Source organism: Phyllostomus hastatus, unplaced genomic scaffold (assembly GCF_019186645.2).
Source record: "Phyllostomus hastatus isolate PE091 unplaced genomic scaffold, TTU_PhHast_1.1 phas_scaffold_78, whole genome shotgun sequence".
In the NCBI taxonomy this organism is placed as follows: domain Eukaryota; kingdom Metazoa; phylum Chordata; class Mammalia; order Chiroptera; family Phyllostomidae; genus Phyllostomus; species Phyllostomus hastatus.
In genome coordinates, this window is record NW_025334041.1 from 80672640 (window position 1) to 80697752 (window position 25113).

At 37.2% G+C, this 25113-nt stretch overlaps 1 protein-coding gene across 2 annotated transcripts in view; it reads left to right on the top strand.

Moving 5' to 3' along the window:
- LRRTM4 (leucine rich repeat transmembrane neuronal 4) overlaps positions 1-25113 on the top strand; it is a 758612-nt gene that overhangs the window by 692213 nt on the left and 41286 nt on the right. The gene's annotated exons all lie outside the window — the stretch shown is intronic.

Below are 25113 nucleotides of genomic sequence, written 5' to 3' on the forward strand. Positions count from 1 at the left end.
TTCCTAAGTGCCACCATTTCATTCTCTGAACACTTCAAAGCACAGGGAGTCAACAGAAGTAACACCAAGTCTCTTTGAAATGTGCATTAGGATGATATCACTTCCAAAGCATATTACCACTTCATTTTTAGACACCACACATTTGGGTCAAATAAGAGGCAATTATGGAAGATTTGAAATTAAGATGGCCTTTTCCTATTGAAGCTTTAAGAGCTCTTCTACTTATTGCAGTTTGGGAGGGAGCAGCCACTCTTCACAGAACTCAGTAGTGTCCTGAAGGACCTGCCTAGACAATCAGATGATCATTTACCATCAGATCATTCAATGCTAAAGAGAAACTCCCAGGAGATAATTCTATTCCAAAAACTGGTATTTATAAATACATCATGAAACAATGATTCTTTTTATGAAGTCCAAAATCACCTTGTAAACATTTAAACCTATGCAAGACTTTCTTAACATAGGCAACAAATTGTTTACTATCCTATTTTCCAAGAGTAAAAGCAAATGCCATTTTCCTGTGTACTCTGAAAATAACATTGCATTTGTTCTATTGTGTTCCAAACTAAACTATTACATTTAGAATCAGTAACTATGGAAAATGGAAATTCTGATTCCTGAGAAAAAGCAACAGTGACAATAATATTATTACAACTACGTAGTTTCCATGAAGAAATACCTTTAAAGTCAGACATAAGAGGAGAGGAAAAATAAGCATATGGACCTGGTATCTTGACAGATTTTATATTACCTCAAACTAAAGCAATATATTTATAATCTTATCAGTACTGAATACATTGATCTTAGATACACAATCTCAGGAATAAAGTTAATTGATTTAATTATCCTTACATACACAACTTTTGTGCATGCCTCTGAAAGGTGATCAATTTAAATTACACATTGTCAGAATCAACTGAGAACATTTCTCAGTGTTGTGAAAAGCCTGTCAATCCATCAAGATAAAAGTCCTCACAGTGTGTGATTCCCAGCGTCGCCATAATCTTAGATGACTCTGAGCAGCGTTTGGAGGACAGTGCCGCAGTGTGAGTTTTTGTTTAGTGGGGACTCATTATCAGTAACTATTAGGGCAGGTGACTCCTACGGATAGACCCCATGGAATTTGACGCTTTTTTTTAAGACCCCAAAACTCTCTCTTCAAGTTCTTGGTAATAATCAGGTCCTGAGAAACTAGACTAAACCTTGTTATTTAATATGCCTACAGAGTTGAAAAACTAAAGTTTTGGTTTACTATTTTACAGTGGAAAATAATGTCACAAGGCCTGGGAATAATTTTTATGTCAGTGTGAATGTTACAGAACAGAGCCAAGGGGGGTGTGCGATATACTGTTACTGAAAGGACCCCCCACTAGGTTTGCTATGCCTGGCACTAGAGGAAAGACTTCACTCAATGACAGAGATTTGTGAAAAGGAAAAGAAATATTAATTACGTTATACAGACTAAAGTCCTTTAGAACACCACAGACACACACAGTCCTTCCTTCTCCCTCTGCCCAGTCCAGGGTACAGTATCTCAGGAAAAGAAGTGGAAGTCCGTGATTCAGATTCCTGGCACCATCAACTGTGTTGCCACCATGATCTCCAGTTAATAATCCAAAGCCATGTTGTTACAGGGTGCAGCCAAGAGGGGGGACCCCAAATGGGCATTTAAAATGAGGTCCAGAACTCAAGGTGTCCAGGAGATTTTAGGATGTCATCATCCCCACCCCCAGGGTGTGGGTTGGGGGAAGGGACAAATGGAGCAGGGCCTTTGAGAGCTGTTTCAAATAGCAACAGCCTTGTAGCTACCCTCTGGCGTGGTCATTTAACATATCTATAGCCTTTGGCTGGTCGCTTAGATATGTTAAATAGCTGTGGCCATGCTCTGAGCCAGGGGAATGGAAGTAACTACCCCACCAAGACGTAAATGGGGGGCAGGTCCCCCCGAGTTACAGCACCTGCGTGGAAGCTTGAAGATGATTGGCTCCAGGACATGGGGCCACACCTGCCCAGACTCATGATGGCAGTCCAGTAAAACTGGAAGGATATGAGTGTGAAGCCGAGTGTGGGAGGAATCCGAAATGGGGCTGTAGAGGAAGACTGCCACGGGGATTTAAACCCAGATGTGTCAGCCATTGAGGGAGAGAACCATGCGGCTTTAGCAGAGTGGAAACTTCCCTCAGCCCTGCGAGAGAAAATCACCATGTGGCTTTAGCAGAGAACCGCCACTCGGCTTTGGCAGAGTGGCGACCGCCACCGCCCCTGGCGGCCATTGTGCAGGGGGAGAAGCACGTGGTTTTGGCTGAGTGGAGACTCCTGTGGCTCTGGAAGAGAGGACCACATGCCTTTGCCAGAGTGGGGACCCCCGCAGCTTTAGAAGGGGGAACCACCACCTGATTTTAGCAGAGATCCCGGCGACTCACCTGAGGGTGCCGGGAACCCAGGGAGGTCTCCCAGTTGAGATGGAGTACTAACTGGGAAGAACCAGAGGACTGCCTGAGCCATGGACTTCTATTTCCATTCCTGAGATATGGCACTCTGGACTGGGCAAAGGGGGAAGGAAGGAAGGACTGTGTCTGTTTGTGGGTGTTTTTAGGGACTTTAGGATTTTTTATAAAGACATTAGGTCACTACTTTAAGTTTGTATAGCATTAAATAAACATTTCCTTTCCTTTTCACAAATCTCTGGCATTGAGAAACGCCTTTCCCCTGGCGGCGGACATAACAGAGCTGGGGGCTTCTTTCAATAATAGTATATTGTCCCAGGCCCCCCTTGTTTGTTCTGTAACAATGTGGCCCACCAGCAAGAGTCCTTTCACCCCTTTTCTCCCAGGCAAAGTCTCTCCTGCTTCCTAAGCCATGTGGCAAAAGGGAGCACCCCAAAGCCGCAGGGTCCCCACTCTGACAAAGCCACATGGCTCTCCTCCCACCTGGTTGCTGCATTGGGGTTTAAATCTCCTCCCCAGTCTTCCTCTGCAGGCCCATTTCCAACTCCTCCCACAATCAGTTACACCTGCCAGCATTCCTGTATTCTTCCAGCTTTACTGGGCTGCCATTATATGTCTGGGCAAGTATGGCTCCATGGCATGGAGCCAATCGTTTCCAAGCTCTCACCCAGGTGCTGTAACCAGGGGCACCTACCTCCCAGTTACATCTTGGGTAGAAGTCACTTCCATCCCCCTGGCTCAAAGCATGGCCACAGCTATTTAACATATCTATGACACCTGTTAAATGTTATGGATATGTTAAGTGACCATGCCAGAGGTTAGCTGCAAAGCTGTTGCTGTACAACACAGCTCCCAATGGCCCTGCTCCATGTGCCCCATCCCCCAGCTTAGCCTTGTGGCAGTGGGGGATGGGGATCAGGACACCCTGTATATTTTTCTTTCTAATATTTCCTGGACACCTTGAGTTTTGGACCCCATTACAAATCCCTACTTGGTGCCCTCCTCTTGGTTGCACCCTGTTACATGAATGGCACATTTTCTCCTCTGTCATTCAACACTATGGGAAGCCAAATCAGAAACCCCTTTATTGATTTACCACAAGAACTAATGGTCTTGGGAGAGAGAAATACTCAAAAAATCTATCACATCAGCACATTCTCATCATGACATATACAAGAGGATGAGGATGGCTTGTTGAGCATGGAAACAAAAGGAGGCAAGTGGGTGAATCAAAGCTTAATGCACCTGCTAGAGAGAGCCAGAAACCACTTTCATGATTGTGATGACTTTCCCTTCAAGAATTGAAATATACATCCCCTTGGAGAGAGAACTTTATAGATATTTCTACCCAGAGGTGGACTTCCAATGGAAGACAGATGTTTTCAGACCATGGTTAATGTGCACTTGTTGCTGCATAGCACTTGAATCAGTGTGACAAGCATCCTTCTGGCCACTTTCCTTTCATCTCTGCTTTCACAGCTGTCCACACCTTCTGAATGACACAAGGGATTTTTAGTAGGTTAATGCAGTTCATTTAAAGTACTGATAAATCTTCTGGCTTTGCAGGTGATTTTAAAACCCATTATATATATTATCCATTATTTATGTAATATATAAATTACACATATAAATATACTGATTTCTTGGTTTCTCTGTAGTTGTTTCTGTTTCAAGGCAATCCATTTTCCTATTTACCCAAATCTTAAGGAGTGTATCACTACCTCTTAATATTGGCAACTTTACTTTTTTGTGAATGATTAGATTATGTTAAAAAGGTTTACTTATTTAAGATTGCACGTGGTGTGCAATGACAATTGATTCAAAACCAGCTGTTCCTCACTCCTAATCCTAAATTCTTTGCCACTACATTAAACATCTTGGTTTTCCTGTAATCTTTTCCTGTTAGTTCTCCTAAATTATTTGTGTCATTAACACTTTTGTTTGTTAATGACCTAGCATCTTCAATATTAAGACTAAAATGTTTCAGTACATGTACCATGGCTTTTCTTTGGTCTTTTCCATAGCAAAACATACGATTAACACTTGCTCGTATGTAACCATCTTTTTCTATCTCACACTGTCTCCTCAACTAAGCAGACATCCATCTATTCAACTTCAGTAAATTTTACTTTTACCAAGATCATTAATTAATCTATGTTAGCAAATTCAGGTTCACCTCTTTTATTTACTTTAATATATTCAGAAAATGTCTGCTCTTAGAGCAGAAATTATAGTCTTGGAGACTACAACTCCATAATTTCTTGGTTTTCCTCCTATTTTACCACCTGCACTTTCTCATTCTCCTTTTCTGGTATTTTCCCTTTGACTTAATCCCTTAAGGTTTTAATGCTCCAGACTCAGTTCCAGGCCTTCTTCATCTCCACCTCTATCCTACTTTCTCCTTAGGTAACCTCATGCAGTCGTGTGTACACATTTCTAGCTCTGACTTCTCCCCAGCACACCAGACAGTATATTCAATAGTCAGAGGTCTATCTATCATCTTATACTTAATACATAAAAAATGAAACTTTTTAACTTATTTTCATAGCCATTACCCCAAAACCCTCACCTCACTTCTGTGTCTTGCTTTGTCATTTCCATTTTATGAAAATGGAATCACAATTGCTCAAATTGAATAGCTAGAAATCATTAGTAATACCTTTCTCTCTCCATTACATCCAATCCATCAGTATATCAATTCACTCTTCACCCTGAATTAGACAATTTCCCCCTATTTCCATTGCTACCTACTCACTTCTCTACATCATTACCTTTAGCTTAGGGTGTTGCAATTGTTTCTTAACTATTCTCTGTGTTTCAACATTTAGCCCCTTAAACTCAGGTCTCCACATGTCATTTAAAGTGACTTTTTAAAATATAAGGCAGATCATGTTGTTGTTGTTTTTTTAACTCTTAATCCTCTCCATTTCTTTCTCTTCTTTTTTATTACATTTTTAATGAATTGGGGGTGTTCAATGTTTCATTTGGTATCTTCCACTAGATATATTATGCCAACATCTTTGTTTGAATTGTTTCACTATTAGAATAACTCTCTATCAGCCTCTACATCCTTTCAAACTTTGTCCATTCTTGGTTGTCCAACAATCCAATTCAAAACAGCTACCCTGCCATTAGAAACACCCTGTGACCATCACCTTTATCTTCCTCTGAAATGCCAGGAAACTGCTAACATTCTTTTGGTACTGTTTGAATCATTATTAACTAGTCATTTATTCAGCAAATATTGACATACGGTCTAATATGTACAGATGATAATAGCTCATTCTCCCATTATATTCTAATTTCCCCAAGGGAAGGAGTTAGGTCCTGTTCTTGTCTGTTTACTTTGGCATCAGCATTACAAACATAAGCAATACTTAAAATAAAGCAGCCTGTTTAATTTAATGAAGTTTGTGTATTGGTATCACTCAGAATAAGAATTTATCAAATGGCTTATAATTTATTGGTTGAACATTAAGGTACCATAAGAAGAACTTGAAAACACTATATTTACATGTAGTCTGTGAGTATCAATTGAAAGAAAACAGCTTATTTTATCTGAAACAAATGTCATTGATAAAAAATTGAAAGATAAAGTTATGACTAGAATGCAGATATAAAATAAACACATTCTAAAGTTTTTTTGACTCATTAATTTATGAGGAAACCATGCAGATGTTATAACTGTCAAAAAAGGATCAAAATCACACATTAATAGATCAGGGATTTTGAAAGATTGTACAAATGAAGGAGAAAGTGGGGAAGAATCAATTGAATCTCTATCAAACAAGACAGAATTTGCATGTCTATAGCTAAAATTTATTTTTGTATTACTAAACATTACCTTTAACTCACAGAGTTGTAAAATAGCTCAAAGACAGGAAAAGATGAAAATCAGGTAACTCGAAGAAATATTCTGTAGACAATGCATAGTTTTCCATTGGAACATAAATTTTTTCTGTCATTGAACTCAGGACTTTCTGTAAGGGTTAAGTGGACTGAAAGTGAATGCTTTATAACATATTTATTAAAGAGACAAGAAATACATCATTGATTACCTTGTAATTAGAAAGTAAAACATGTGTGTTCATATGTTTTCATTTATTTTTCTAAATGTTTTATTTAAATTTAATATGTTTCTGAATATATATTGCAAATATTTTCCAATTTTCTCTTCATTAATTGTTTCTTTTTGATATCTGGTTTTAATTTTATATAATTAAATCAGTTAATCTCCCTCCTTATGTTTCTATTTTGTGTATTATTATGTTTTTGAGGTACTTGACTCCCATTCAATTAACAGAATGTTACAGAACAAACAAGGGGGACCTGGGACAATATACTATTATTGAAAGAAGGCCCCGGGTCCGTTATGTCCGCCGCCAGAGGAAAGACATCTCTCAATGCCAGAGATTTGAGAAGGAAAGGAAATGTTTATTTAATGCTATACAAACTTAAAGTAGTGACCTATTGTCTTTATCAAAAATCCTAAAGTCCCTAAAAACACCCACAAACAGACACAGTCCTTCCTTCCTTCCCCCTTTGCCCAGTCCAGAGTACCATATCTCAGGAATGGAAATAGAAGTCCATGGCTCAGGCAGTCCTCTGGTTCTTCCCAGTTAGTACTCCATCTCAACTGGGAGACCTCCCTGGGTTCCCGGCACCCTCAGGTGAGTCGCCGGGATCTCTGCTAAAATCAGGTGGTGGTTCCCCCTTCTAAAGCTGCGGGGGTGGGGGGGTCCCCACTCTGGCAAAGGCATGCGGTCCTCTCTCCCAGGGCCACGGGAAGGGAGAGTCCCCACTCTGTCCAGGCCGCGGGGTTCTCTCTCTTAGGGCTGCGGGAAGGTAGAGTCCCCACTCTGTCCAGGCCACATAGTTCTCTCTCTCAGGGCTGCGGGAAGGGAGAGTCCCCACTCTGTCCAGGCTGCGTGGTTCTCTCTCTCAATGGCTGCCGTGTCTGGGTTTAAATCCCCCACACCAATCTTCTGTAGTCCCATTTCCGACTCCTCCTACACTTGGGCACACTTGCCCTCAATCTGCTGTCTTCTCCAGCTTTTCTGGTCGCCATCATGGGTCTGGGCAGGTGTCACCCCATGTCATGGAGCCAATCTTCTCCCAGCTCCCACGCAGGTGCTGTAACTCAGGGGACCTGCCCCCCCAGGTCCCATCTTGGGGGGGGGAGGTCCCTTTCCATCCCCCTGGCCTTGAGCATGGCCATAGCTATTTAGCATATTTAAGCAACCAGCTAAAGGCTGTAGGTATGTCAAATGACCACACCATGGATTAGCTGCAAAGCTGCCCTGCATGCTCTCGCTCTGTGTGCCCCTTCCCCCAACTCATACCTGTGGGAGAAGGGGTGAAGACACCTTAAAATCTCCTGGGCACCTTGAGTTCTGGACCCCATTTCAAATGCCTATTTGGGGTCCCCCCTCTTGGCTGCACCCTGTAACAAGAACACTTACAAATATCGTTTTAGTTTTTTAATTTTTAAAATTATATTACATATTATATTGTAAATAACTTGAAGTTATATTTATGTAAAAATTATGTAAAGATATAATTATATATTTCTTGATAGTTAACCATATACTACTGTCCAGCATATTCATTTATTCTTGGTACATTAATATAAATTCAACATTGTTTACATACTTGTAGGAATAGCTCACTATTTTAATGTGTCTGCATGTGGACTTGTGTGTGTTAGATATGAATAAGAAGCAGCAAAATTTCCCTCATTGTTGCAAACTATGTTTGCATAGTTTCTATTTGATTATATATTCATAGCAATTTATTTTCCATACAAATTCATTTTAAAGAATTATTTTAAATAATACAAGAATGGGAGGTAAACTTTTATTGTTTCTTTTATTCTTCGTAATAGTAAGAATATAACCTTCAATTATAATGCAAAATAATTTAATTTTTAGTTCATACTTGATTGTTTTCAGTTGCCTAAGTTCTCATTAAATTTCACTTTGTTCCTTTGTATTGGGATTGATTACTGAAAATAGAATATAGTTATCTGGGGACATATATATGTATTTTTACTGCATTTTTTACATATTGCTGCATACAAATTATTCCAAGATTGAGAGCTTTAAAACAGCAAATATGTAGTATTTCACAGTTTCTCTGGATCAGGAATTTCAGTAGCAGCAGAACTCTGGGTAGTTCTGGCTCAAGGTTTCTCATATGATTGCAATAGAGTATCATCAGAGAATGAAGTTATCTGAAAGCTTGACTGGGGCTGGAAGGTCCACTTCATAGATGGCTCATTCATTCAAAACTATTGCTTTGTATGCCTCTCCCAGACTGTTTTAATATTCTTACATCAGGGCAGTGAATTTTCCCTAGAGCTAGCAATCCAAGAAAGTATGAATGATAAGGAAGCAATAGTACTTTTTATGATCTAGTGTTTAAAGTCATACACTCTCATTCCTGCCTTATTTTCTTGGTTAGAAGTGAGTTATTAACCCTGGCTGGTACGGCTCAGCAGCTCAGTGGATTGAGAACCAACCTGCAAAACAAAAGGTCACCAGTTCGATTCCCAGTTAGGGCACATGCCTGGGTTGCAGCCCAGGTCCCTGATTGGGGGCATGTGAGAGGCAACTGATTCAATCACACTAATGTTTCTTTCTCTCTCTCCCTCTTTCCTCCTCTCACTAAACATAAGTAAATAAAATCTTTTAAAAAAGGAGTTATAAAGTCCAGCCAACTGATAAAAAGAGAGGGATTATGATGCAGACCCCAGTTCATGGGGTCTGCGTCATTATGGATGAAATATGAGACAAATTCACACGGACTACCATGTCCTGTGGAGGAAAAGGGACGTCATGGCTTTTCCCTCAAGGGGAACAAAAACTTTGGCCCTTGCTCCAAAAAGCTTTCTTTGTTTTACGGGCCACTATACAAGAAGGTCCTCATTAACTATGCACAAGCTCGCTTTAGGTGGTTACCTTATACAGAAAACAAAGGAGAGGATGCTGGTAATCACATCACAGAAGAGGGATATTTGCAAATGAAAAAGCAACAGTAGTTGGACCAGTTACAGTCATCCTTGGAAGGTTTAGCATGGTTTTTAGGAAGTTGCTTTGCAGTAAATGTCCTCAATTCAGGGTGAGGGAGTTTTTTAGCAAAAGCAAGACTCATAGCGGCCTAGGTACATTGTAAGCCTGATTCCCCACTGGAAAACCTATCCGTGGGTGTGGGTCCTGTGCATCTCCCAGTGGGAGCTGAACCCACGCCATGCAGAGCGGCCTCCCACAGGACTAGTCTTCATCTCTTAAAAAAAAGAGTATCAGAGAATCTGTGAATATATTTTAAAACCTCCGCATTTACTTTATTTGAGAGTCTTTTATTTTAATTGAAGTTTTTAGCCAGTTTAATTAAAGATATGTTATTTGGTCTTAATCTTTCATCTTCCTTCTTTTTGGTTTATTTGTTCTCTTCCACCTGGATGAATTTTTCTCCAGTCTTTTGCTCTAAGGACAATGTATACTTCCTTGGTTTCCTTTTGTGATTTCCTTATTGTGTGACTTATTTTTAGTTCCACCATGGTAATGTTTACCTTTTTACCTTGTCATTTCATTTTGCAACCATTTCATCAGAACTGATACATAATCTTTAAGTGCAAAATAGTGAAATTAATTATGTATTTTTGTCCCATTTCTGCTTTTTCCACTTCCTCATTATTGTTAATTCTACTTGTAGTTTTCTGACACAAATTACTTTTAAATGCTATTTTTAAGGTATGCTCTCTTTCCAGTAGTTCAAAAGATTTTACAGGTGTTGTTTTTTATTGCTTCGTTGATAACAGAAAGAATTTGTTTATTTTCACATGAGTACATGAGTTTGGCTGGTAAAGGATCAGTGGTATTGACGTTTTATTTCAATAAACAGACCAGTGACCAGGTAGGTGTGTGTTGCTTAAAACTGAACTTTTTAAGTTAGTCAGGTTTAGAGGAGCATTGTCCTTCCACACTTAATAGATGTTATTTATTTCTCACTTCAGAGTGATTTGTTCATGTTTTCTTCAAAATATTCACTGATTTCTCCTTTAGCCTTGATTTTCTATCTTTACAAAGCCAGTTATGATGAGTGCTATTTTATTGTTATTTTTAATTTATTTTTTGGTGTGATAGTTGTTTCTTACATGTTAGTTTTAACTTGGAAATATAATGAGCTATTTGCTTCTGAAAGTTTAGAGTATTCTTTGTCTAGGTAAAGTTTGTTTAGCTCTTGTTTGTTTCCTATTGTTTCTTTTATTATGATCCACTATAATATTACTAGTTTCTTCCTCAGGAAGCATAATTTTATCTATTTTTAATCCCTGGTTCTTTATTTAGCAGCTAATAAATTATTAGTTTTTCTACCATGTTAATTGCTATTTTCATAATCCTAATGTCATTTTTAATTCTACTGTAGCATTTTAGTTTACTTACATTCCTTTATTACAATATGTAACTCTCATTATTTCCCCCTTTTTATGTCAAACCATTCTTCCTATCATTTTCAGGCCTGAGCTAATCTTGCTTTCAGCTCTAATTTCATGAAGTTTTTGTTTTATTGCAATTGTTTTTGAGAACACAAAACACATGCTGTTTAAAAATGTATTCTCTAGAGCAAATTATTTTTTTGAAAATATCTTTGACTCAAATATATTTTTTGCTTTCAAAATTTTACTGAGTATTTTCATGAGTAAAATTTGGTTTTCTATTTTTAGTCATTCAATTTAAAGTGTTTATTCCATTCTACTATTTTCCAAAACTGAGATAGGTTAATTTGCTTGGGATCCCCTCAAAAAGTTATTACACTGTTTCAATACATACTTGCTGTGAGAATGGCCAAAGAGTGAATTCACTGGTACATTTCTTTTTGCCCTCATGGCTGGTACAGATTCAGTATTTTCTCTATAGTCCATTTTAATAAGGTGGGGATGTTGCCATTTCAGGGAGAAAACCTACTTCTCCAGTCTCTCTACTGACATGGGCATTTGCTGGGCATATTTAGCACATATGTCCTACGGTACCTCTTTTCAAAGCAGGTAATATGAAGGGGCCTGAGGACTCAAAGGAGATGATCACATCAGACACGCAAAATAGTGTCAATGTCCATTAGCTGTTTTTATTTTTATCTAATTCTTGATTTCCTTTGAAATAGATAGATCCCTGAGATCTCTTTCAATTTGGTTCTCTAAGTTGTATACTTAATAGAATAGCTTTAAACTCTCCAAGATGTTTCAGGAACAAAGGCTTTTTATCTTTTTTTAAAAAATATATAGCAATTATATTAGAACTCAGGGAGGAATAGAGATAATCTTCCATCCTAATTTGTACATAATACCCAGGGATGCACTCAGTCTTTCTTCCATTTTAATTTACTTCCACCTGGAGTAGAGGGGGCTTACTCACTTTTTATCATCTTCTTAAGTTGTTGAATCTTAGTTTGGGGAGACATTTAATCAAAGCACAATCATCTCTTCTTAAATATGTGCTTCCACAAATGTTTGACTTTGTTTTGCTATACAATTATATGATACATTATGTTGTAGGAGCAACTTATATCATCTTGGCACAGACTGCTCAAAAAATCAGTCTCTCATTTATTTCTTATTCATTTTGTATGTTCTTACAATCAGTGGGATAGAGGATCCTCCATGCTCAGCATGCTGACATCAGCCATGCTCTTACATGAACACACATATCTTATCACCTTAGTTTTAGTTCAGAAATGGCTGTCAGATAGTTAGGTGATATCCTACCTGTCTGCCCTCATTCTCACAGTCTTTAGAGAATGGATTTCATGGAGAGTTCAGATACTGCAATTGCTTCCTTCTCTTTTTCTGTTTCAGTGACTTTCTATTTTATTAGTACAAGAAGCATATTCATAATTTCATATAGTATTAAATTATAAATGTACATGGTCAGTATTATCAGCCTAATACTTAAGGTTATTTTTCTATTATTTTTAATAGAAGGATAGATTTAGTTTCTTTATTTTTATGGTAATTGATGATGTATTATAAGTAATTTCCTACAAGAGAAAGACACTAAAAATTGTATATAGTTAGGTAGCAATATCTATCTAATTTCTTCAAGATTAACATATCTAAAACAGGGTCTATTATTTTTGTAGTAAATTTCTTCAAGTGATTCCATGTCCCAGGGATTAAGGCTAAAATAAAGCCATGATTGATCCTGGAGTCCTGTTTTGTCTTCATTCCCATTCCCATGTGGGCCTGGAGAATTCAAGGTCTCCAATCCCACTGACACCGCAATAGCCCTGGACCTAATCTGGCCTCTGTGTTGTCATTTCTGATTTACTGTAGCACAAAGTCAGAAAACGCAGGGCCAGAATGTTAGAGGAAGAAAGCAAGTCCAAGATGGAGACATGAGGAATGCCAATATTAAGAAGCCAAGTAAGAGGTGGGCTATCTAACACACATTGAGAGAGAGAAACCATGAGAATTTTAAAAACATCAATTAAATTGAATAACAATTAAATAGCTTTCATTGTGGTGTCATGAGCAAAAGCCTCTGTTAAATAATGAATTGAGGTACTAGTATACATTGTTTCCTTTGGATTTTTATTTGTTTGTTTATTGCTTAAGAAATTTTACTGAAGGTTGATAATTGTAAGGTGGACATCTGGATAGACATGTGGGATCCAGAAAGTTTTCTTCTAGTTGGCATTTTTGTCAAGATGGGAACTATTAGGACACAGCAGCATGCCAAGGAGATACTGAGGTTGAACATTCAGATCACAGAATTGGTATGTTGATGGGTTTGAGTTCCTGCAAAAGCAAAAAAAAAAAAAAATAGATGGATTGGCCTTTCACAGGAAGGCTATCAAAATTGGAGGAAGAAAGATGGTTGCACATGAAAGTTAAAATTTTGATAAGATGGTGGGAATTTGAGCAAATTCTACTTGATGTTATCTATTTTCCAACATAAGTTTTAATCACAGTGGTAGACTGGGAGTAATAATGTAGAAGATGAATTAAAGTTTTTAAAAATATTTTACTTACTTATTTTTAGAAAGAAGGGAGGGGAAGGAGAAAGACAGGGAAAGAAACATCAATGTGTGGTTGCCTCTCATATGGCCCCCACTGGGGACCTGGCTGGCAACCCAGCATGTGCCCTGACTGGGAATCAAACCGGTGACCTTTTGGTTTGCAGCCTGTGCTCAATCCACTGAGCTACACCAGCCAAGGCAGATGAATTAAAGTTTTAACAGTGGAAGAAAGTATTAAGGTTTCACTCTGGGGTGTGGCAAAGTCTTTGATTTCCAATTTTATTTAATTCTCTTAAAACAGAATGTTTTTTTAACATTATAAATTGAAGCTTTCGATATGTAAGTACCTCACCTACCAGTAGGAGTTAAATACCATTTGTTTATTGATTTATTTTCTTGGCCTAATTGAACTGTTTCAGTCTTTGTTTTGAATATAGAATGCTTACTTATTTTTCTTAATTTCTTTTGATATGATTTCTTATGCTCTTATGCTACCTTGGCAACATTTGATAAACTATTTATATGTTTTGATTTAGGAGGTATACATACTATTTTTATGAACTTTATAAGTAATATAATATTTCAGTGACAGTTTCCTTATTTGTATAATAAAGAAAATATTAGTATCTACCTCAGAAGGAGTTTTTTAAAGAAGATGAGATGGAATAATGCATGTGTAATTAACATTATAATAGCAATAAATACTGGTTACTGTTATCATTGCTTACCTTTACCTTATCCCCAAATTATAGAGTGATATGTTAAGCTTTATTTAGTCTATTATTTCATTTTATCCATTTTTGGTAAAATAATATGGGGTTTTAGTCACAGAATATTATTTACTACATTATTTGTATTTCAGGAATTGTTCTGGCATTTGCTTTGGTTTATAACCATGCCAACAATTATTTAGAACATTATTTTTACTGGCTTCACTAATATTTAATATACTATGACTTCTTACTTCTTCATTTTAAATGGTGTATGTGAAGGTTTTACTTTGTCTATTTTGTTAGGATTAACCAGTTTTTAAAAAATTATTATTTGTTTATTTTTATAGAGAAAGAAAGGGAGGGAGAAAGAGAGCGAGAGAAATATCAATGTGTGGTTGCCTCTCATGCACCCTGTACTGGGGACCGGGCCAGCAACCCAGGAATGTGCCCTAGACTGGGAATTGAACTGGCAACTCTTTGGTTCTCAGGCTGGTGCTTAATCCACTGAGCCATACCAGCTGGGGCTAACCAGTTTTTTTAAAAAGTAATATTCACTAGAAATATGTAATGTAGAAAATTATTTATCCGTATAACTGGTGTCTGCCTTGGTGGAGTGGTGATACATGGTTGAACTTTTATGTTCAAGACTATTTCTCTAATAACCTTAAATATTAAGTGAGAATTTGGAAAGTGTCAGTATTTTATTTGTGAGGAATTGAGAAAGGGAACTGGTTACCACATTTCTTTTCACTTTACAATACTATTTTCATTGCAGAATTTGATCAATGTAGCTGAAGATTTTGAGAGACCACTATGGTTCAGATTTAATATTCAGTAGCACATGAGTAATACCTGTGAGGCAAGCATAGTTTTTATGCTCTTTTTTAATTTTTAAAGTAGAAATTTGATATTATGAGAGATATGTCCTAGTAAATACATTTTACCACATTATCCAACCACTAAATAAACACAACAAATCAATAAAACCATGTTTCTAAAATAAGTTAAAGAAAATACTTAAGTTAATAAAGTTCACTTTTTTGTCTTATTATTTTAAAAATAAAAAGTACTGTATGTTTAAAGAAGAATTATATCACCAGCTTAAATATATATTACAAAGAATAATATGCTGTGGCTTTTTTCTCTTTCTTTGACCAAAGTCTACAAAACCACAACTTCCTTGCTTCTAGTGCTATCCATATCCTCAGTAACTTTTTAATAAAATTTCTCTGAACTATCATACATGAGAAGGTTAAGAGAGCATGAAACTGCTTAGTGTTAGGTCCAATGTGATTGTGCTTTGTGAGTGATGGTATCCTCTGTGCTAAACACCACAACTTTTCTTGCCTGGAGAAGAAAACCCATCTTTTCACATAAAAGATACAAACCTGGATTATCTAAAGCAAGATAATGTTACTCAGCAGCCCAGATTCATTAATATAAATTTGATAAGATCATTAAAAATATCTCTTGTTCAAAGAAAATGTAAGCATATTTTAATGTACTTTTCATTTAAAATGTTACTAAAGGAATTTTTCTAAGACCATTTCAAAGGACTTAAACTGATATGTTATGGGCATAGCTGTACTCTCTGTCTGTAATTATGACTGTTCCTCTGAACTTCTAGTGGCAAGAATGGAGTATTAGAATGTGACCTCACTAATTTACTAGCTGTGTAATCATGGAAAGTTACTTAACATTCCTGAAGTGTTCTTTGTCATTTAAAAGTGACTGGAATCTCTGTGAGGATTAAACAAGGTACCACTCCTTCCACTCCCAGCATTTTAATTTGCTCAATGTTAGTTCATCACTCCAGCTCCTAAGTCCCAGCCCCTACTCCATCCTGCACAGCCTCAGTCCTCAGCTTTTATTTCTATAATAATCATGCCAATCTTAGTACACCAGTGAAAACTTACACTCAGCAACAACCTCAATCAAATTTCTAATTAAATTTCATATAATCTATGAAGTATCATTGCCCAGTATACATCACAGTGAATTATCAAGCTATTGAGATGGCTTGCTCATTGATAACCAGAAAAAATATGCCACTCCTGGCACTCACCATTGATTTCAGACTGTTCCTTCCCTCTCAAATTCTTTTCCTTTCTCCTCTCAGTTTGAATACCAACATTGTTCAGACAGTAAGGTTCACTTTATTCTTAAGATTTTCCCCTGGTTGGTGTGGCTTGGTGGATTGAGTGCCAGCCTGCAAACCAAAGGGTCATCAGTTTGATTCTGTCAGAGCACATGCCTGTATTGTGGCCCAGGTCCCCAGCAGGGGGCATGTGAGAGGCAACCACACATAGATGCTTCTCTCCCATTCTTTCTCCTTCCTTTGCCCTCTCTCTAAAAATAAATAAATAAAATCTTTAAAAAAAAAAAGATTTCCTCTTACCCCTGCAAAAACATATATTGTCAATATAATTTTCAAGATTTAACGGAACTATCTGATTTAACCTGAACGCACAGGGCTGTCTTTGCTCCTGTGCTGCAGTTCTGTGTGTGTGCACTTCCCCCACACATGCAAAGCCATTTCTGTTCCTTATATGGTTTTTATAAGGAACGGCATTAATGTCTCCAAGCATGAGCAATCTTTACTTCAAGTAAAAGCCAGGTTCACATAATCCCTAGCAAATCTGAGGCAGGTCACAAGAAAGAAGGTGACTCTGATGTGACCAGTGTCACCAGCTGAAATTTATAAGACTCAAGGGTGTTGGTCTAGCTTAAGAAGCATGAAACTAAGGAAACTAATTAAGAAAACATACAGTGGGTGATCCTTAAAATTATATTGAAGTCTTTTAGAAAAATACTACCCTATATTTGTGGTTCCTACCAACTAAAATTCTTCATAACAGATCTGTGAATCTGCTTTCTGTGATTGCTGGCATGCTTCTGATGAGCAGCCTGCTTGGGGACATTGTGTTCCCGAAAGAGGTCAGTCATTACTCTGCTGATCTCTGTGGGGTCCACAAAGTAGCCGGCTAACAGTTGGCGACCATCGTTCTGAAGGCTGCCTGTACTTGGTGGGGAATGGTCTGCTAACGATCTGTGTAGGAACAGCTCCTATCATCAAGTCTAACTATCCCCTTTGCATACAAACAATCTTTTTTTTTTTTGTATCACATTCTGTGTGATACCAGCAAGGTCACCTTCTCCAGGCAGATAGGAAGACAGGAAGAACACAGGACAGATTTGTGACCTTGCTCTTCTCCACGTTGTATCTGTTATTCTAGAAGGAGTAAACAGAGACAGTTCTAAGGAATTCTAACTCCCATCTCTAAATTCACAAACATAAAAATAATTATAGTAATAAGAAAAAGAAACAAAACTAAAGTTATTAAAGAAAGTAGAGGGGGGAACATAATGGAAGGAATATAGCAGTTTGCAGAAGAGTACCACTAGTTGTGAATGACAGTTAAAATATACAAAATACAAGAATTCATTCCTCTTAATATTCTACCCTGTTTCATTCCATATCATTCCACGTCATTACGATTCATCTCTGATACATATTTATTTTATGTGTACCTGCAAATTCAGTTTTCCCTGCTACATCTAATGCTTGGATTTAGCAGAAGTCTATGCTTTTGCTCAGTCCCAACCTGGATTCCCAACTTTTTGTAATCCTCAAAAGAATCCAAGAATGGATTCACACAAATCCATTACCAATAATAACTATTACAATTACTACTGCTCCTTCTATTATGAATACTAACTGTATAGTACTTTTTGCCAGATTCTTCTTTAAGCCTTTACAGATGTTAAATCATTTACATTGTTAGACGGTAAATAAATTAGTAATCTGTTTCAGGTGGCATCAGCCATCTTTCTATCCACATGGACTTGCAAAGAGCAACAGAGCTGAGAGAGGGAGGGTCTCAAATCCCTTACTCTGGCCAAGAGTCGGGCCAGGCCTGTCTCTGTGGTGTTAACCTGTTTTCTGTCATGTGCAGTGAGACCTGTCAACTTAATTCACAGAATTAATCAGACTTTAAATTTTAGTTGGGCACCTCAACTCCAATCTTTCAGTATGAAAACTACATTTGAAAAAATATTTTAACTACTTTTATTTATTACATCATTTATTTTAAGTAGATAACATTGTCACCTTTCAAAAAGCAGGAAGTGAAAAAGGAAGGCACACAGTGAGAATATTTCTCACTCTTGCTGCTCTGTTCTAGTCCTTACCTGCCTACCTTGCCCCTGTCCAGGGGGCCACCGTCATTAGTGTCTTATTCAGATGTAAATACTCTTAGGTTTCCAATTTTCAGTATAAATGGTAGCATGATGAACCCATACTTTTATACTTTGCTTTGGTTTTTTCACTTGCACTGTATCTTGAATATTTTTCCTTATTAGCTTTTGCATTTAACATATTTCTTTATTTTAATCCATTTTGTGGATGTACTGTAATTTATTCAGCCCAACTTCCCTTGTGGAGATTTAGGCTGTTTAACAACTTTCTCTAATATAAAAAAATTTTATGGTGAATAATATGTGTTATTTTGCAAGTGATAATATTTCTAGAAGTAAAATTACTGGGTTAAAAAGTCTGTGAATTTTGATAGTGGGCACAGCTGTGCATATATAGGGACAAAGGATGTGTGGGAAATCTCTGCACTTTGGTCTCAATTTTACCGTGAAGTGAATACTGCTCTAAAAATAAACTTCATTTTTTAAATAGTAAAAGAAAACACAATAAAATAAGGGTGTCCAGACAAGAAATCTTTATTGGGTAGCTACTATTTAATACATTATCAGGTTCTGTGGTAAGTGTCAGGGATAAAATGACAAATATAAGGATATGAAAAGGTGGTTAAAAAATTAAGCCCAAGGAACTAAAACAATACCCATGGCCAGTTTTCTAGGTTTCATTAGAGAGATGAAGAGAAAGCCCTTTTTAAATTCCATATCATTACACTCTCTACCTAATGCCTAAAATTATACAATTAATAATTCATTTGAAATAATCATTTTTCTCTCTGTAGCATTTTATGTATGTATATCCCCTGCTTACAACACTTCCCTAATCATAATGAATTATAATTATGCATGTATCTGTGCCACCTTCTAGACTGCTAGTTTGCACAATGCCCATATTTAGCATAGAATTGTTACTGCATAAATGTCTGCCAAATGGGATTGCCTTAAGTAACAAGTCAGAGCATTAGGTGATTTACTATGTGCCCTGTTATTTGGTTTATGAGATGCTTTCTCTAGGACAGGTAGAGTCAAATTGGCAGCCAGAAATCACCAAGTGCCTTGGGGTGACATTTCTGTTGAAATTAAATAAAGAGAGAGAGAAGAGGGAGAAGGTGCTTTCAAAGACACCCTTGCCCAACTTTACAATTCTATCTGCAATTCTATCATGGGAAGAAAACCACCTGGTGATGGGAAAGCTGGAGGCTTCCTACATCTGACTCAGAGACAATATATGTTATAGGGGTTACTTATTGTTTTATTTGTGTTTTCTTTTATTTACATGGTAAATACAGTAGTTCCTGCTTATCTGTGGTTTTGTTACCCATGCTTTCAGTTACCTGTGGTCCACTGTGGTCCACACTGGTCCAAAAATCTAAATTGCAAATTCTAGAAATACAATTCATAAGTTTTAATTTGTGTGTCTTTCTGAGGTTTTGCTCCTTCCCTCCTAAGACATGAACTTTGTCCAGTATCACTGTGCGGTCAGTGGTGTCCAACATTTTAGCATCTCTGGGCTGCACTGGAAGCAGAAGAGTTGTCTTGGGCCATGCATTAAATACATTACGACATGTAATCACAAAAAGAATCTCATAATGTTTTAAGTAAATTTATGATTTTATGTTGGGCTGCATTCACAGCCATCCCGGGCTGCATGTGGCCTACGGGCTGCATGTGGCCTACGGGCTGCAGATTGGATATTCCTGCTAGATGCTCCCCACCTTGGTCACTTAGAAGCCATTTCAGTAATCAAATCGACTAGTGATCATACTGACCTTTTCAACATTTCAGTGCTTGTGCTTAAGGAACCCTCATGTCACTTAATAAAAACCCCAAAGCACAAGACTAGTGCCACCTTTAAGTAAAAAAGGTGAAAGTTCTTGACTTATTCTGTTTTTTAAATTAGTTTTTGTTGTTAATCTCTTATTATACCTAATTTATAAATTAAAGTTTACCACAGGTATGTGTGTATAGGAAAATAACATAGTACACTCATTTATAGGATTCGACACTATCCTTGGTTTCAGACATGCACTGGGGAGTCTTGGAACATATCCCTTGGGGTCAAGGGGGCCACTGTACACTGTTTTTTTTCAAACTGGGATATAAATAGATACTAGAAATTGTTAGTATTCTTATAATTGATGAGAGAGTATTCTCTCACAGTATTCTCATTATTTAGGGAGAAACATATAAATGAAATAATCAAGTACCAGATAGAGGTATTTACCTACTTTAATCATTACTTGAAGATAATTTTAGGAAAATTGGTAATTTCAGGAAAGAGTGAGCAGGATGTGAGACACATACTCTTTACCAAAACCTCTGCTTTACCTTTGAACAGAGGACTGATAACGTTGCATTTCTTTGGGTTTGGAAGCCTTTTCAGTATTTCTGTTGTTATTCTTAATATCTCATTATTATATTATCATAAAATAGATATTCATGTCAAAGGGATACAAAGAGCCAACTGAAGAGCTCTCGGTGACCAAGCCTGCAACAATTTGAATGAACTATATTTCTGTATCATAGGTTGTAACCCAAAGTATAAAATAAATACCCATGAGTCATACTAATATTAATACATGGTTGAATATAAAAAGAGAAGAGGGGCAATAGAAAAATGTCCAATGCAAAATTCCAAATAATTTATGTAGATCCTCTTCAAGGAGGAGAAGTCTAACTCTCTGTTTCTTAAGTGTGGGCTGTGCATAGTAATTTCCTTCCAGAGCACAGTAAGGAAAACGTTGGAGAAAAAGAATAAGTTCCTGGTAGACAGATCTGACAAACACTGCATCAAACAGATGATCAGGACCATCATTATCAGTAATGAGTTATATAGACAGTATATATGTATCCTTGATAAAGTTGATGAGAATGTCACTTTCCTTCTATGATTTCCCTCCAAAAAAACTATAAGTCCCAGTTTTTCATGAGAAAACAGTAGGCAAATTCCAGTTCAGGGCATGCTACAAAATACGTGACCTGTACTCCTCAAAATGGTCAAGTTTGGCGGGGGGGGGTACAGTCTGACACACTGTGACAGCCCAAAGGAGGCTAAAGAGACTTGAACACAAAATGTGAAACACTCTGAAAGCTGCTCCACCCCCGCCCAGAGTAACGCCAGGAAGGTGTTTAGACAGAGGGCACTGTATAAAAACTCAGTGTGCTTGCGGAGTGGGAGGAGTTTATTTACAGCTTTTTAATATTTTTTAATTTTATTAATTTATTTTTAGAGAGGGAAGGGAAGGAGTAATAGAGAGAGAAACATCAGTGTGCGGTTGCTGGGGGTTATGGCCTGCAACCCAGGCATGTACCCTGACTGGGAATCAAACCTGCGACACTTTGGTTTGCAGCCCGCGCTCAATCCACTGAGCTATGCCAGCTAGGGTAGCTTTTTAATATTTTTATAGATTGTGTCAATTGCATAGCTGGTTAGTGGTTTGATTTAGATCCTTATGTAAGCTTTGAAATGAAAATAAATGTGCATGTTATCATGATAAAAAAATTAACTTAGGATCCTGGAACAGGAAAACGATATTAGAAAAGACTAAGAAATCTCAAAGATTCTAACTAAGAAGAGTCTGCCAATTTGGAGCATTAATTGTGACAATATAATGCCAATGCCTTACTCATAACGGCAGATGTTAGATGTTAGACGTCAGAAATAGCGGAAACTGAGTGAGTAGTAGGTGGAAACTCATTGTATGTTTTTTGGTAAAAAACCTTTTAAAACTTTTTTGTAAATCTAAAACTATTCTACAAATAATTGTTAAAAAATATCCCCACTGTCTCCCTCGTCTGCTCCATTCCATGGCCACAGAGGTAATGCAACCTAAAGCTTATCACCCCGCTCTGAACTGAATTTCACAAGAAAGGAAGTGCACCAAAAGCTACTTAGGACTACTTGATCATTTTTGCTGCCTGGGGTTATTTTTTATAGTGCTAACATAAAAGAGTAGTGTACATATATAAGTATATATGTACATATATATATATATATATATATATATATATACATATATATATTCAAACAAAAATGAGAGAAAGAACAAAGTAATAGATATTTTCATACTTTGTGTCTTGGGGATTTCTTGGCTTTTTCTTGCCTTGAGACTACCCACACACCCAGGGCTTTGTATCTCTCTGACAGGAGGCAAAGTCAAACAAGCTCAGGGTTGATGAAAGGCATTTGATGAAACAGCTGATGAGAGATGGTCCTTGTCTGACAGAAGCAAGATTATACCTCTCATGTTGATTTAAGTAAAGAAAAATAGTCCTTACAAATAATTCCCCAGGGGGGTGATTTCCTGTGCATACCTTTCCAGATGAAATATGTGTACATATTCCTCCTTTAATGGATCTGAAGAATTTTTTTTTAGCAGAAACCTATAGAAACTTTCTCTGAACCTGACCTTGGAAAAAACCTATTTTAATGCAGAAATTCAGTGAAGGTACCAGCTCCAATTGAATATTTATCCCATCTTTATCTTAAGTACAGAAAGGTTGCCTTGTTGTAAAACAGCTTCTTCATAACAGTCTCCTTCACAGGAAAGCATCTGGGCAGGAGATGACCTATCTATAACCCAAAGCCAATAATTACACTGAATTAAGTGTCTCTTAGTGATACAGGCTCTTATCAAGCTTGTGCTAAGGCTATTAAATCTCATTTCAATCCTAACAAGTATCCCCAATCAATTTAGACCACAGTTTAGCGAGCCGCCACTCTCAGGCTTTCCCTGACAACAGCATCTTCAGACTGCACAGCACAATTTACCGCTGGGCCAGACATTTGTTAGCCACCGCCCCTTCCACAGAACATTTCATTGGTCAGCAGCCAGAAAAACACTCAAAGAAGTTTCATTCTGTCGGTCCTTCTATGGTACACATAATATAAGCATACACATAATATAATTAAATGCTAAAGAAGTTTATGTGATGTTTAAGTAACTAGAATGGATCTGAGATCTGAACGTTGGATTAGATATATGAGGTGGGAGGAAGCATACATTGTTTCATTCTTCCTTCCAGACTTCAAAGACTTCCACTAGCAGTGTTAGTTATTCGGTTACACTATAAATTTTTTCTTAATGCTTTATGAAGTTCAAATAACTCCATTTATCAAAAGAAATATAAGTTATTTTAATGTTTTATTGCTCCGGGAAAAAAAAGAAGCACCGTGTTTGAAATGTAATTCTTATAAAACATACTTAGTATAATGGGAGTAAGGAAAACGGGAGATTAGCATAAGAAAAGTAAATGAGTAAATTTATTATATACTATAAACAACAAATGAGACCAGAGAAGAAAGACATGCAGTTTCACATGTTCTTTAAATGCTGCATCTCTTCAATTTCCTCTCTTCTGAATCAAATAAAGGCTTACTTTCAACCATTGAGAAATCAGATTCTAATCTGCCACTTCCTTGATGTTCACTCTGGGCATGGTGAAGGATGGGGAGTGGAAGGATCAAGCAGGAAAGAAAAAGACTCATGGTCATGGACAACACTGGTGACTGTGGAGTGGAGAGTAGTGGGTAGAGGCGGAAGAGGGATAACTTAGAAGAGCCAGCATGGGGCCCTTCAAATGGTCGAGTAGACAGGTCAGACGCACATGGAGTCAGTTCGTTTGTGTTCAGTTTTCTTATATAGATTCTTGCATAAAAATGTAGCATAAACACATTCACCTACTAAACATAGACATTGTAGAAACAAAGGTAGGAAACTCTGACTGCAGTGGTAGCCAAAAAGGAATGGGATTTCTTTAGATGGAAGACCAGAGGTAAAGTCACACTGCAAGGAAAGTTGATGGTGTGGCTGCTCCTTCTGAGCATCTGGGCCTTCTGCCCACCCCTCATCCAGCCAGTGTCCACCCGCTGCCTCCTGGATATCCAGAGGCCTCCAAATGAGTTGCTTTGTTGAGTTGCTTTTTTATGAGAAGCATGAGACCCACATCTCATACTTCAGAATATGTCATTATATCTTCAAGCATCTGCAAGCTGCTTTGTAATAACCACAAAATTGGATAAAATACTGAGGCCAAGGGGCTATGAGGTACAAATGCTTATTTTTCTTTGGTAATATTAATTCATGAATGTTCAAAAAAGTTGAGGGTACCTGTAAAATGTCAGGAACTATGTGTTTAAGAATGTTGATAATAACCATTGGAAGCAAAGCCTCAGTAGAAAGATGTGCCTCTAACTGTGGTAGTTTCAAGGTCTGCAGCTGAGACGTCATGGTAAGGATGGAGCTAAGGTGGGGTGGCGTGGCTGATGAAGCTCATCCGAGTGAGGACTTTCCATTTCCATATGTCTTTCAAATTAGCCAGCTCCAAATATCTCTTGATTTGTTTTCAGTGGATTTATTCACTAATATTTTTGACCAATGATTACATTATTGCCACACTATTCATTAGTGTGGTATTTCTCAAAATAATCCAAATATGCATAAATAGTAGAAGAGGGTTTGTAATATTGAGTGATAACTAGAAATAAACCCCCTGGATTTTAGTTTCTTGAAAAAACACATTTACATATAATCAGCATGCTTTCATAATGGGGTTTATCCATTGATTTCAAAGCATCCTTTTTATTAAGCGGCCAATATTGCTACTGATGAAGAGACTTTAATATTTTAGTGAAAAAAATGAGAAGCCCAATAAGCAAGTTAAGTTGTAATAAGCTAAAAACAGTCTTTTATATTTTGAATACAATTTCCATAGATTTTAAGACCTAT